The following is a 14,994-nucleotide window of genomic DNA, read 5'->3' as shown; positions in this document are numbered from 1 at the left end:
TCGAAGTAACATTTTGCTTGTTTGCAATTTATGCTGTTTAAATTCAGTGCCAAACATTGGGATGCTGGACACAAGCAAAGATGATGGGTGCAATCTAGATGAGAGAATCTATGTATTAGCAGTGAGCACAGAAAATGACATGTTTGACTGTTTCAATCGGAGAGGACTTCCCTTTATCCATGTGAACGCACGGAGCCTGCTGACGAAATTAGAGGAATTGAAACTCCTCGCTTCTAACATACACACGGGTCAATTGCGGTTGAGCTACCGGGTTATAGCATTCATAGAATTGACCGAAACCAAAACGGTGGCGGTGTGTGTGTTTTTACTAGGAATAATGTGCATTTTAACCCTAGTTCAAAATGGATGGTCTTGAGGTTGTATGGGTAAATATAATTATTCCTAAATGTCATCCTATACTTGTTGGTGTGTGCTATCGGCTTCCTAAGCAGAATAATTTCTGATTTACTTGAATCGAATTGGTGTGATCACAATGTATTTGCTGATAGGGAATGTATTCTGCTTGGCGATTTTAATACAAATGTGCAGTTATCACCCAAGAAAAGTACACTAGTAAATGCCCTGTATAACTTTAATCAGTTATTTGGACTAAAATAACTGATTGTTGAGCCAACCCGGGTGTGTATTGACATTAAATCAACTTTGGATTTGATTCTTGTAACAGACCAAGAGAACGTCTGTCAGTCAGGAGTCTTAAATATTGGTTTTAGTGATCATATGGTAACCTACTGTACCCGTAAGAAATCCAAAATGCTACTTCAGCCAGGTAATAACCACATGAAGGTACGGTCAATGAAACAATACTCAAAGGAAAATTTTGTGGAAGTACTTGGAATTTTGGATTGGTCTCATGTACTAAACTGTGATGATGATGATCAAGCTTGGTATCTTTTTAAAGATCTGTTTCTGTCTGCACTAGACTCCATGGCTCCGATTTAAACAAATTTGAATCAAACAGCGGTTAGGGAAATTGATCAATTCTGGAGATCTTAGACCTCATAAGGAAAAGAGATCGCTACCTAGCAAAATTCAGAACAACAAATCTACAAGAAGATTATGATGGTTATTGTGAGGGATCAGCTGGATCAAGTGGTCTGACTGCGCCCTCTCCTGGAGGTGGGCCGCAGTACAGCCACTACTGATGAGCTCAGCTGAGGCCAATTGACACATTTTTTTTGTGCTCTCTTAAGGACCTGACTGAAGGGACAGAGGGATTCTGAGCCGGAGGCTAGGGTGTATTCCACAACACTATGATTCCCTGTTATAGGTTCGGCTCAAGCTGTATCTGGTCATTTTTTTGGGGGGGGATATCCATTACCCTGACCTTTATTTGTACTGCCCCGGGGAGAGATGAAAGAAAAACACCCAATACAGTTTCCTTCTTTTTTGTTGGAGTCACGTCTCTGCATCTCATTTCGTGCTGTCCTGCTTAGGTTTTTTTTCAGTGAACAGGTACGACCTTTCACATTATATTAACTGTAGAAACCAGGCAAGGTACAAAATGGATAAGGCCAAATCCCAACATTACATAGACGCTGTTAATGACAACTTACATCAGCCTCGTAAACTGTGGAACATTTTGAAGGACATTGGCTCAAAAACTCCTCTTAATGAATTATTATTTACCTCACGTTAGTCTCATTCCAAATGTCATAAATTGTTGGTTATCTGCACGAACACAGTCTTCACTACGGGTCATCCATACATCAATTGTCTTAACTTAATCAGAGGACCGCCCATGAGCACAGTTATGGTCTGGCGTCATGGGACAGGCCCTTTTCTGCTCTTCCGAATAAAACCCCCACCTAGGTTTTCTATCACCAGACCAGCTTACCTCGATAACGAGAGGGCCAAGGTTTGAGAGGAGACCAAGTTTACCTCAATTACGAGATGGCTAAAGGTTGCAGACCATGCATTTCGCTTGCTGAACTTTTAACCATACCACGTGGTTAAACTCTTAGACTATCGATACCGACAGAATAAGAACAAGTCTTTGATATTTATTACTAGTCTGCAGCTAGGAATTCGGTATCATTGAACGCGAAGACTGATAACCGCCGAAACAACTATTCTATAACGACATGAATGAATGTCACTCTGAACTATCCATTCTAACCATGACAGAGCGAGAGTGCGGACAAACTCTCCAACAGAAACAAACTTTCAACAGAGATCCCGACGACACACTGAGCATAAATATATATATTGATTGCAATTGTTATCATAAATAAATTATTTTCAACTCCAAAGGGAATTGGAGATTCCTTCATTAACCTCCCTGGGCAAGGTGGGACTATTTAACACCATTTTAAAGATTCACTTCTCCTTAATGTAACCACATTGTCTGATTTCAAAAAGGCTTTACAGCGAAAGTACAACATTAGATTGTCAGGAGAGTACCCTGCCAAAAATAATCACACAGCCATTTTCAAAGCAAGCATATATGTCACAAAAACCAAAACCACAGCTAAATGCAGCACTAACCTTTGATGATCTTCATCAGATGACACTCCTAGGGCATTATGTTATACAATACATGCATGTTTTGTTCAATCAAGTTCATATTTATATAAAAAAAACAGCTTTTTACATTAGCATGTGATGTTCAGAACTAGCATACCCACCGCAAACTTCCGGTGAATTTATTAAATTACTCACGATTAACGTTCACAAAATACATAACAATTATTTTAAGAATTATAGATAGAGAACTCCTTCATACAATCGCGGTGTCAGATTTTAAAATTGCTTTTCGGCAAAAGCACATTTTGCAATATTCTGAGTACATAGCCCGGTCATCACGGCTAGCTAATTTGACACCCACCAAGTTTGGCCCTCACCAAACTCAGATTTACTATAAGAAAAATTGGATTACCTTTGCTGTTCTTCGTCAGAATGCACTCCCAGGACTTCTACTTCAACAACAAATGTTGTTTTGGTTCCAAATAATGCATAGTTATATTCAAATAGCTCCGTTTTGTTCGTGCGTTCAGGTCAGTATCCGAAGGGTGACGCGTGAGGGCATTTCGTGACAAAAAAATCAAAATATTCCATTACCGTACTTCGAAGCATGTCAAATGCTGTTTAATTAAAAGATGCCACAGAAGGAGAACATTGTCAGACAGGGCACTTCCTGTATGGAATCTTCTCAGGTTTTGGCCTGCCATATGAGTTCTGTTATACTCACAGACACCATTCAAACAGTTTTAGAAACTTTAGAGTGTTTTCTATCCAAATCTACTAATTATATGCATATTCTCGTTTCTGGGCAAGACTAGTAACCAGTTTAAATCGGGTACGTTTTTTATCCGGCCGTGCAAATACTGCCCCCTAGCCCCAACAGGTTAAACAGTCCAAAATCACATTACACAATTTCACAAACAGTTCCATCCCCACTCATTAATTTTATACAACAATTAGATGTATGCCTCATAGCTGAGGCTATTGTATAAGCAGCGTTATGGTAATGTGGCTGTATTTGTCTCCCATGAGTTTCACAAAATTGTAACAAATGGACCAGTTCGTAGCTGGATTCTTCACCGATCTTTTATACATTCTCCAGAACATAAATACTGTTCGGACCTCTAGTTCTGTGAGGTGGAAGAAATTCCTTTGTTCTCTCTATGAAATCTCACTCTCTCTATCCTCTCTGGCCATGAGGCAGGATCTTCTCTAGGAATTTACGACCTCTTCTGACCACAGCAGCCTGGGTGTGGGAGACAGAGGTAGGGGGATGGTGCATAGAAAAGGGCTGGTGCAGAAGGAGGAGGAAATAGTGCTCGCTGTACCCAAAGAGGGCAATGTCATGACATACCCCCCCTGGTGGTTTGGATCTTGTTTGTCCTGCAAGTTACAAATCAACATAAAATCATGACCAAGTGATGTCCTGTTTGTAGATCATCGTTGCAGTCCCCTCTGGTGGTTGAACTTGGTAGGCTCTCTGAAAGCAGAGCAGTCCACCACAAGGATGGGCAGTTGATGTCCGGTTGGTGATCGCCATTGCGGCCCCCTCTAGTGGTTTACCTTGGTAGGTTCCCTGGAAGCTGCAAAGTACCCCAGGAAGGGCCAGGGGATGTCCTGGTTGGTGATCGCCGTTGCGTCCCCCCCCTGGTGGTTTACCTTGGTATGCTCTCTGACAGCGGGGCATGCCGCCACAAGGATAGGCCGTGGGTGTCCGGATTTGGGGTCGCCGTTCCGGACCCGTCGTCTGGTCGTTGTCCAGACTGGAAGATCTGGGCAGTAACTTAGGCAGATGTTAACAACGCACACACGCACACACACTCATGAAATATATATAATTACATTCATTCCCCAATGAGCGGTGTTGTGGCACTAAGTTATGGTTGTATGGGGACTTTGTTTATGGCTCTATCACTTCCCAAGTGTCAAAGGAACTGAACCAAAAAGGAATGAAAGCATAAACAAAAGATATACATAACATAGTTCTCACACAAAAATCATCTAATTGGACTGTATTCTATATACGTCCAATCTTCTGGCAAAATGATTATCATGGCATTGTCTCTAATGCCACATCTAGGGTTTTCCTACTTGGTGTGTTGCTTAGGCACTATCCTAAGTTGATAACTATATGATAAATCTACAGTTGTAAGGCACTAGTTTTGGGCAGTCTACAGGGATGACCTATTGACTTCTGGGAAGAAAACTGGTGAGTGCTGTAGAGTCAAAGTCCTAGAAGTAAATGTTCAACTTTACTAAGGCTGGTATTTTGCTTGGACCCTTAAGTGATCCTAGCATAAATCCTAATTGGATGTTCCGTTGTGCATGTGCGTTTATGCTTACACAAGCACGCATGTCAAGGGAAGAAAACCAAATATCCTGGCAGATTACAACTTGTTCAGAATGAGTCTGACGTAGTCGGGTAATTTTCAGGTCAATGCCTGGAGGTCAGTCAGAATTGGTGTAAAGGGATTCTGTAGTAGTTTTTCCTACAAGTCACTGTGTCTTGCACTATTGTAGTGGCGATAGGTATGAAGTCTATTTCATAGCTATGTTATCCACGGAGGAGCTAACCTCACGACGGAAGTACTCTTTAAGTATTGGACCAGTTGTACGTGGTGTGATCATGGTTCATGACTTCTAATAATTTTCCTCCTGAATGGAGGGTCCTATTTATTAGTGACGTGTGTTAACCATTGGAAAAGTGCACTGGAGATTCCCTTCCACGTGTTGCACTCTGAGTGACTCCTATGTCACTGTTGTCAAGGGTAATTTGATTGGTTAGGTCTCTAACCTTCTTACTGATTGTAGCTGGACTGACTGTTGCTGGTATTGGTACTGGTACTCAAGGGGACCAGTTATCCTACCGATTTATTCTGAAATATTATACTACCGGAACACATGATTGGAGCATTTTACTAGTTGTATTGTAGTTGAACCTACATATGGCAAGGAATGATTATTGTTGCCATTTGTTTTGGAGGTGGACAAGTCCACTGGACTTCCTTTACGACCAGTGTGGTACACCTCAGTACTATCTTAGATGTGTTCTAAGATAATCCCCGTCTAGGGGCCTGTCTGCTTACAACTAGATTTTACAACTAGATTTGATTTTGATTTGTCTGAAGTCTCGACCCGCCCACCAGCCTCGATGAGGCTCATCATGGGTCTGGGCTACTATTCCCCCCCCTTTGTGTCTCGGGACCACCCCCCCACCAGCGGGTGGTGTTGGTGTCCGAGGCGCAAACGAAAAGGTCGGACCCTATGTACGAGTTGTCAGCGGCCACGTTTTTATGAGAATGGCTGTAACCTTTCAACCAAATCTCCTGGAGTGCATGGCAGCTCTGAAAGAGAGATGCACAAAGTGGCAGTAAGTATACAACTCAACAACATGTTTGTGTGTACATCTGTTGGTGGGAATCCTGAAAAGTTTCTCCCTCCACAGCCAGTGTAGTAGGAACTGGTGCAGCCGGTAAATTAAATACCACAGCAGAGGACTGCTGTGACTGCAGCTGAACTGCTGGGGGTGGCAGATCTAAAAGAGAGAGGGACAATTTTCTCAACTGACAATAATCATACACTCATTCAGTCTTTTTAGTTGTAAGATGTTAACCGGCGATAGCCGACACCCGCATAGCTGATGTTTTGGCGGTGTCTGAGGTGTAACTGCGTTGGATCTGTCAAAATTGTTAAGCACAGCTCTTGACCATTGTCACAAAACCACACCGTCCTACTCGCGTTACAAGTTCAGAACGAGAAAGTGTAGGTTAAAAATAAATAATCATGCTCAAATTCAAATTATTCAACTAAATAATGAGGATTTCTATCAGCCTAATCGAGGTGTAGATTACATCTCAAATTCCAGTGTTCTAACTTGTAAGCAGGGCTGCATGAGATTTCTGTTAATGCGACTCCGTGCAGCCAATGGCAATGTCCACTTTAGGTATAATGCCAGGAGTCGCTTGTGAATTTGACAGCTCTAACACAGTTCCACCTCAGACACCGCCAAAACAACCGCAATATGGATGTTGGCTAAAGCGGACGTGATTGAATAGAGCCCCAAGTGAGGGAGAGTGTGCATGTGTGTTTACGTGCATGTGATAATGACCTGTATCACCTCTCGTGGTCAGTGTAGCAGATGCAGGGGCAGACGACTGCAGCTGTGAAGACTGTGGTTGAGCTAATAAGGGTGTCAGATCTAAAAGAGAGAGGAACAATTTTCTTAAGTTAAATTAATTATACAACAAAACAGAGTGAGTGATTCAGTGAGTGTGTAAACATGTGTTTAATAATTACCTGGACCACATCACACTGCTTCAGGTCTACACGCCTCTGGAAGTTCCAGCGTGGCACTCCAGGCCTGGAACAGCTTGGTGGAAAGACTGTTACCTGTCACCCACCGAGCAGGTTGGCAGATCTGAAAAATGGGCATAATATAATTTTAATGACAAAGCCTTGATTACACACTAACCTAAACCGAACAGACTTATGCGAGGTGCACAGTAGTACATAGAGCCATGAGTACATGGAACTCTGTTCCACATCAATTAAATCACGCAAGCAGTAAAATTAGATTTAAAAACAGATAAAAATGCACCTTATGGAACAGCGGGGACTGTGAAGAGACACATGCATACACACGATAACATACGCACTGTACACACACGTACACAAGGATTTTGTGTTGTAGATACGTGGTAGTAGAGTAGTGGCCTGAGGGCACACACTTAACGTGTTGTGAATGTATTGTAATGTTTTTAAAATTGTATAACTACCTTAATTTTGCTGGACCTGAAGAAGAGTAACTGCTGTCTTGGCAGCAGCTAATGGGGATCCATAATAAATACAATACAACAAGTGAATTACGTTTGTGTGTGTGTGTATAACTGGCAACCCACGCAGCAGACTTCATTTTCCCAACTGCTCATTATACTTGCCCTTGCAATCTGATGTGTGTGTGTTCTGTGTTATTATGACTTAGAAGTCTCAACCTGACCACATCCTTGTAGTAGGCCATTCAGTGATTAGCTTAGGAAAAATTACTATGAACAGTGTACAGTAAAAAGGATATCAAATATTCAGATCTGGATTGACAAGAAGGCTAAATCATGTAAAGTTACAAACCTCTAGGGCTTAGTCTACACTCAAGTTAAATAAAGGATGCAGGACATGAGCTCTAGGACCATACCTCAGGACTACCTGGCCCGACGACTCCTGGCTGTCCCCGTCTCCAGTCCACCTAGTCATGCTGCTGATCCAGTCTCTGCTCTTTCTGTCTGCAGCTATGGAACCCTGACCTGCTCAAGGCTCACCAGAGGTACAAACTTGTCCCAGACCCGCTGTTTAATCCTGTCTTTCTCTACCAGACCTACTGTCTCAACCTCTAAATGCTCAGCTATGAAGAGCCAACTGGCATATACTCCTGAGGTGCTGAACTATTGCACCCTCTATAAACCTCTCTGGACGGTTCTAACTTAGAATTTGTGGACAACTACAAATACCTAGGTGTCTGGTTAGACTGTAAACTCTCCTTCCAGACTCACATCAATCATCTCCAATCCAAAGTGAAATCTAGAATTGGCTTCCTATTTCGCAACAAAGCATCCTTCACTCATGCTGCCAAACATACCCTCGTAAAACTGACCATCCTACCAATCCTCGACTTCGGCGATGTCATTTACAAAATAGCCTCCAATACCCTACTCAACAAGCTGGATGCAGTCTATCACAGTGCCATCCATTTTGTCACCAAAGCCCCATATACAACCCACCACTGCGACCTGTATGCTCTCGTTGGCTGGCCTTCACTTCATAATCGTCGCCAAACACATTGGCTCCAGGTCATCTACAAGACCCTGCTAGGTAAAGTCCCCCCTTATCTCCGCTCACTGGTCACCATAGCAGCACCCACCTGCAGCACGCGCTCCAGCAGGTATATCTCTCTGGTCACCCCTAAAGCCAACTCCTCCTTTGGTCGTCTCTCCTTCCAGTTCTCTGCTGCCAATGACTGGAACGAACTACAAAAATCTCTGAAACTGGAAACACTTATCTCCCTCACTAGCTTTAAGCACCAGCTGTCAGAGCAGCTCACAGATCACTGCACCTGTACATAGCCCATCTATAATTTAGCCCAAACTACTACCTCTTCCCCTACTGTATTTATTTATTTTATTTATTTTGCTCCTTTGCACCATATCCTTTGCACCAGGTCATCTACAAGACCCTGCTAAGTAAAGTCCCCCCTTATCTCCGCTCACTGGTCACCATAGCAGCACCCACCTGTAGCACGCGCTCCAGCAGGTATATCTCTCTGGTCACCCCTAAAGCCAACTCCTCCTTTGGTCGTCTCTCCTTCCAGTTCTCTGCTGCCAATGACTGGAACGAACTACAAAAATCTCTGAAACTGGAAACACTTATCTCCCTCACTAGCTTTAAGCACCAGCTGTCAGAGCAGCTCACAGATCACTGCACCTGTACATAGCCCATCTATAATTTAGCCCAAACTACTACCTCTTCCCCTACTGTATTTATTTATTTTATTTATTTTGCTCCTTTGCACCATATTATTTAGATTTGAACTTTGAACTTTCTTCAAACTACAAATCTACCATTCCAGTGTTTTTCTTGCTATACTTTATTTACTTTGCAACCATGGCATTTTTTTGCCTTTACCTCCCTTATCTCACATCATTTGCTCACATTGTATATAGTCTTATTTTTTTTCTACTGTATTATTGACTGTATGTTGTTTACTCCATGTGTAACTCTGTGTTGTTGTATGTTGTCGAACTGCTTTGCTTTATCTTGGCCAGGTCGCAATTGTAAATGAGAACTTGTTCTCAACTTGCCTACCTGGTTAAATAAAGGTGAAATAAAAAATAAAAAATTAAAAATTTGACACTGCTGGTCATCTATGAACATTTAAACGTCTTGACGAATAATCTGGCTAAATGGCTGTAATCTTTTAAAGTCTCCACCAGCACAGCCAGAAGAGGACTGGCCACACCTCAGAGCCTGGTTCCTCTCTAGGTTTCTTCCTAGGTTCCTGCCTTTCTGGGGAGTTTTTCCTAGCCACTGTGCTTCTACTTGTGCATTGCTTGCTCTTTGGGGTTTTAGGCTGGGTATCTGTATAAGCACATTGTGACAACTGCTGATGTAACAGGAGCTTTATAAAATACATTTCATAGATGGCTTGTATATGCTTCTATTCATGTCAATAACTAAATCTAAATATAACATTGAGTTGTCTTACATTTCCTCAATAGGAAGTTGTACCTTAAGCCAAAACTTTTTCCTGGTCTTTCCTGCTCGGGACAAGGGGCTTCAGGTTTGGGAATGGAGTGCCTAGAGAATTGGAATATTAATAATTAGTGTCCACATTTATGAATGAATGAAATTCAATATGGGTTCGCTGTGTATCTCATCTGATTGAGAATTGCTGATGATATATTATATATGTCCATTTTCTTTTGAAAATCTGTCACCAAACCACACAATTCTATCTAGTTAGAGTGCACACAACCATTAGCTTATTTTACCAAGTCAAAAATAACATCATTTTGTCAAGGGACCCAACGAATAACAACGACACTAGCCTACTGCACCCCATATCAACCAACTAGTAGTGACAAGGCTATATTGTTGTCATTCAGTAATACTGTAACGTTACTGTAGCCTACTGTACATCACATTATTATCCACCTAGCTAGCTAATGATAGCTTAGCTAGCTCCAAAGAAACAACCAATGAATGACAACAGGCTTCTTAGTTTTTCTTGGAATAGAAACACCATAATATTAATCAAATTAATGAGGCAAGTACCAGTCAAAAGTTTGGACACACCTACTCATTCCAGGGTTTTTCTTAATTTTTACTATTTTCTACATTGTAGAATAATAGCGAAGACATCACAACTATGACATTTTTTTTTTTTTTTTTTTTTTTACCTTTATTTAACTAGGCAAGTCAGTTAAGAACAAATTCTTATTTTCAATGACGGCCTAGGAACAGTGGGTTAACTGCCTTGTTCAGGGGCAGAACGACAAATTTTTACCATGTCAACTCGGGGATTCGATCTTGCAACCTTTCGGTTACTAGTCCAACGCTCTATAAATAACACATATGGACTCAGTTAATAACAAATTCTTATTTAAAAGGACAGCCTACTCCTTCCTCCCCCTCAGGAATTGAACCGCGTGCCCGCGTCATTGCGCGCGACAGGGGTTAAATTCACGGATGGGGAGGATGGAGTAGACTGTCTTGTAAATAAGAATTTGTTCTTAACTGACATGCTTGTCTCAGAGCAGTGCGAAACGGTGCTAAAATAGTTGTAGGCTGTTGCTTCAAATCCTATTGCTTCTAACTTCAATATGCTCTAAAATAAACAAGACCTACACCACTTTTAACAGCACATTACTCAATACTAGTGAGACTCATGTCGTCTAAGGTAGGCCTACAGTATATCGAAAAATATGACGTGACTCCTTGCAAATAATTACATATATAGGATTGGAGGATTCTAAATTAAAACCAGAAGCCACCTCATGGGTCTCCCGGTGGAAGCCGGCACGGGTATCGAACCTGCATCTGTGAACCTTCATCTGTTTGTTCTGCGTGAGCCACCATCCACTCCGGATACCCAATCCAAAAAGTTTCAAAATACAGAGAGGTGTTGGTAAAGGTATATTGTCCTGCTAATAGCCCATAATGAATGTTGATACTTATTTATTTTGATCCAAAGCCATGAATGAGTGAGTGAGTCGCTCAGCTTTATGCACTGTAGGTGCCGTCTATATGACTGTGCCGTCAACTTGATAATATATAACGATATTTTGGAGGTTATTTCGTTTTCAAAAAAACGTAAGTGAGCGATTGTACTCTGAATAAAGGCCAAAATAATATTTGTAAAGGTCAAAACATGTATTTTTGTTTTTAGTGGGAGAGAAAGGCTGGGCCAATTGTGCGCTATGGGACTCCCAATCACGGTTGGATGTGATACATAATACTTTTTGTGGTATTATTTATTTTGTATTTTCTGGTGGATTAAATTGAAATTGCATCCAATCACGGCCGGTTGTAATACAGCCAACCTAACTTAGAAATACTACATTCGATGATAGAATTCTCCCCCTACCCTCCTTCTAGGCAAATATATTGTCCAGCTACCTGCTAATAGCCATAATGGCGCTGTACAACTTGACCGTGTATGTTTGAAAGAGTATTTTCCAGTAAGCAACCATTTGTTTACCTTCATTAGACAACTTTGTTCCAATATTTCTGTAATTCAGTGATATTTATTCCAATAGTAATTCGTTATGGATTAATAACTAAATAAACATCGGTATTTTGAAAGAGTATTTTCATCATTATTTTATTAACGAAAGCATAAAGATGCCATTATTAGTTACATTGTTTTAGTTTGAACGTGCAGACTGGCACTAAGAACAGTGGGAACGTTTCCCTAGTCAGCGCCATTATTAGTGTAATGCCCCTTAAAGTGTTGCTCTGTGCTAGCCAGTGCGGCGCTGTGGGGGTCCACCCCCCCTCCCCCATGGTGCTAGGTCTGTCTAATTGTGCGCGGCTCTGCGGCCCATCGCGTGCCCTCTGCCCTTGTGCCTTGCACGCTTTCAGTGGATACAGCTGGAGAACTGCAAAGGCAATCTCATTGTGCCCCACTTGGGAGCCATGACCAGTATATATTGTCCTGCTAATAAGAGGGTTGATAATATATTTCTGAGAATAGGCCTTCCCTGTAGCTCAGTGGGTAGAGCATGGTGTTTGCAACGCCAGGGTTGTGGGTTCGATTCCCATAGGGGGCCAGCACAAGAAGATTTATTTTTTTAATGAAATGTATGCATTCACCAGTGTAAGTCGCTCTGGGTAATAGCGTCTGTTAAATGACTATAATGTAAATGTAAGAATATCCAAGGGGCTTTTATATCATTCTAAAATAATAATAATCGCTTTGTTAAAAAAATAACAATATTTTGGAGTTTATGTTGTTTTCAAATCACGTAAAATGGGCGAGAAATAGGCCATTCTTGAACATGAGGTGAGACATTTTTACTAATATGGAAATAAAGCCAGTTTGTTATTTAGAATTATTTATTTATGTTTTTAGAGGGAGAGAAACCAAAAACCTACAGTCATCTCATGAGTCTCCTAGTCAAGGCCAGCATGTGTATTGAACCAGCATCTGCAGTGTCTTAGACCATTGCGCCACTCAGGCACTGTACAATATAACCGGTCAGGAGTGGGATACAGTACTACAGTAAGTGCAAAATAATCCTAACAAAATAAAATAATAAAAACCTTAGCGTAATAACAGTTTTAGTAAGTAATAGTGAAGTCGTGCACAATTATCAGTTTCTATTTAGGTTTACGTCGCCATTCATTGTCAGTTGGAGACACAGTAGGACCCAAAAGCATAAGCAGTGCTCTAACTTCCCCTTGCGCTGGTTTGGAGCAATGAAGTGTAACGCAGAGTACCATACTAAACCACAAATGACCTCTAAATCCCGCAGCAAACACTGTACACAATCCATGTCTCAAGGTTTAAAAATATTTGTTTAACCTGTCTCATCCCCTTGATCCACACTGCATAAAGTGGATTTAACAAGTGACGTCAATAACGGTTCATAGCTTTCACATGGATTCATCTGGTCAGTCTATGTCATGCCGCCATCATTACACGCACCTGAGCTTCATGAGACACCTGGACTCCATCACCTTCCTGATTACCTCCCCTATATCAGTCACTCCCTTTGGTTCTTTCCCTAGGCGTTATTGTTTCTCTTCCTGTGTTTTATGTCTGTAGCTACTCGTGTTTTGTGCCATGTTTATTTATTAAATTCACTCCCTGTATTTACTTGGCGACTCCTAGCATACACGTTACAACAACGCAATGAATATTTGCATTATTGTTTTCAAGTAAGTACAATTCTACTCTAGGCTGTAAACGGCAGTGAAAATGTCACTAATTTGATATTTTGTTCCATTCATTCCATTTGGATCAGTTGTGGGTCTACTCTCAACAGATTGAAAGGCACGGGACTGTCTGGCTTTTTCTTTTTTCTAACTTCTGATAGTAATGTTCTGTCTGCCGATCATCCAACTACCTCATCCCCATATTGTTTTTTTTTGCACGTCTCACTCCAGTGTTTTAATTGCTAAATTGTAATTACTTCGCCACTACAGCCTATTGCCTTACCTCCCTAATCTTACCTCATTTGCACACACTGTATATATATTTATTTCTATTGTATTGACTGTACGTTTGTTTATTCCACGTGTAACTGTGTTTGTCGCTTTGCTTTATCTTGGCCAGGTCGCAGTTGTAAATGAGAACATGTTCTCAACTGGCCTACCTGGTTAAAGGTGAAATAAAATGAATCATTCTCAAGTCATTCTATATAGTGTGGCCACGTAGGCCTATGTTCCTAGCAGGCCCAGTTATTCAGGAAAGCTTAACTGTCGTTCTGCCTCCTTTCTGATCCATGCGGCTATTCCTCGAACATTACGCTTCAATTTACCCTGAATATTTCTAATTTTACTTTTAAAACGTATGTGCTTTTATGTGGAGCATAAACACAGCCAGTCACCATGTTTTAATCTGATCAGTCTACTTCAAACGTCCCCTGTAGGCGACCTGCGCACATTCATCCACTCCAACATCCAATCAGCGCACCGGCCATTCCATGAATGGAATGAGACTGTTACAAAACACATGTTTACTGACATTGTCAAGCCAACCCTTCGATACTGAATAGGGAGGTATGTATCGTCTGTGTCATGATTGTAATGTTAACTCAAACCATGATGAAGCGCTCGTAGTTGGTAAAGCGTTACTTATTGGTTGTGTGTGGTGCATTGGCACAGAAACCTGTAGGTGGAAAACCAGGCTGAAGTAGCCAAGTCGATATCCACATTTACACTGAGTATACAAAACAGACTGACCAGGTGAAAGATATGATCCCTTATTGATGTCACTTGTTAAATACACTTCAATCAGTGTAGATGAAGGGGAGGAGACGTTAATGAATGATTTTTAAGCCTTGAGACAATTGAGACATGGATTGTGTATGTGTACCATTCAGAGGGTGAATTAGGCAAGACAAAATATTTAACTGCCTTTGAACAGGGTATAGGTGCCAGGCACATCGGTTTGTATCAAGAACTGCAACGCTGCTGGGTCTTTCACTCTCAACAGTTTCCCGTGTGCATCAAGAATGATCCAGCCAACTTGACACAACTGTGGGAAGCATTGGAGTCAACCTGGGCCAGCATCCCTGTGGAACACTTTCGACACCTTGTAAAGTCCATGCCTTGAAGAATTGAGGCTGTTCTCATGGTGGTGCAACTCAATATTAGGGAGGTTTTCCTAATGTTTGGTATACTCCGTGTATAAACACAGGGTTATTTGGTGTTAATCATTATTAAAAAAAAATTGCAGTACAAGGGGAGGGTAATGTGAAAATATGTTTTACATTTGGGAGGGAGGTTCATTTACACCTG

The sequence above is a fragment of the Salmo trutta genome, chromosome 25 (assembly GCF_901001165.1).
Source record: "Salmo trutta chromosome 25, fSalTru1.1, whole genome shotgun sequence".
Classification (NCBI taxonomy): domain Eukaryota; kingdom Metazoa; phylum Chordata; class Actinopteri; order Salmoniformes; family Salmonidae; genus Salmo; species Salmo trutta.
This window is presented reverse-complemented; position numbering follows the sequence as displayed.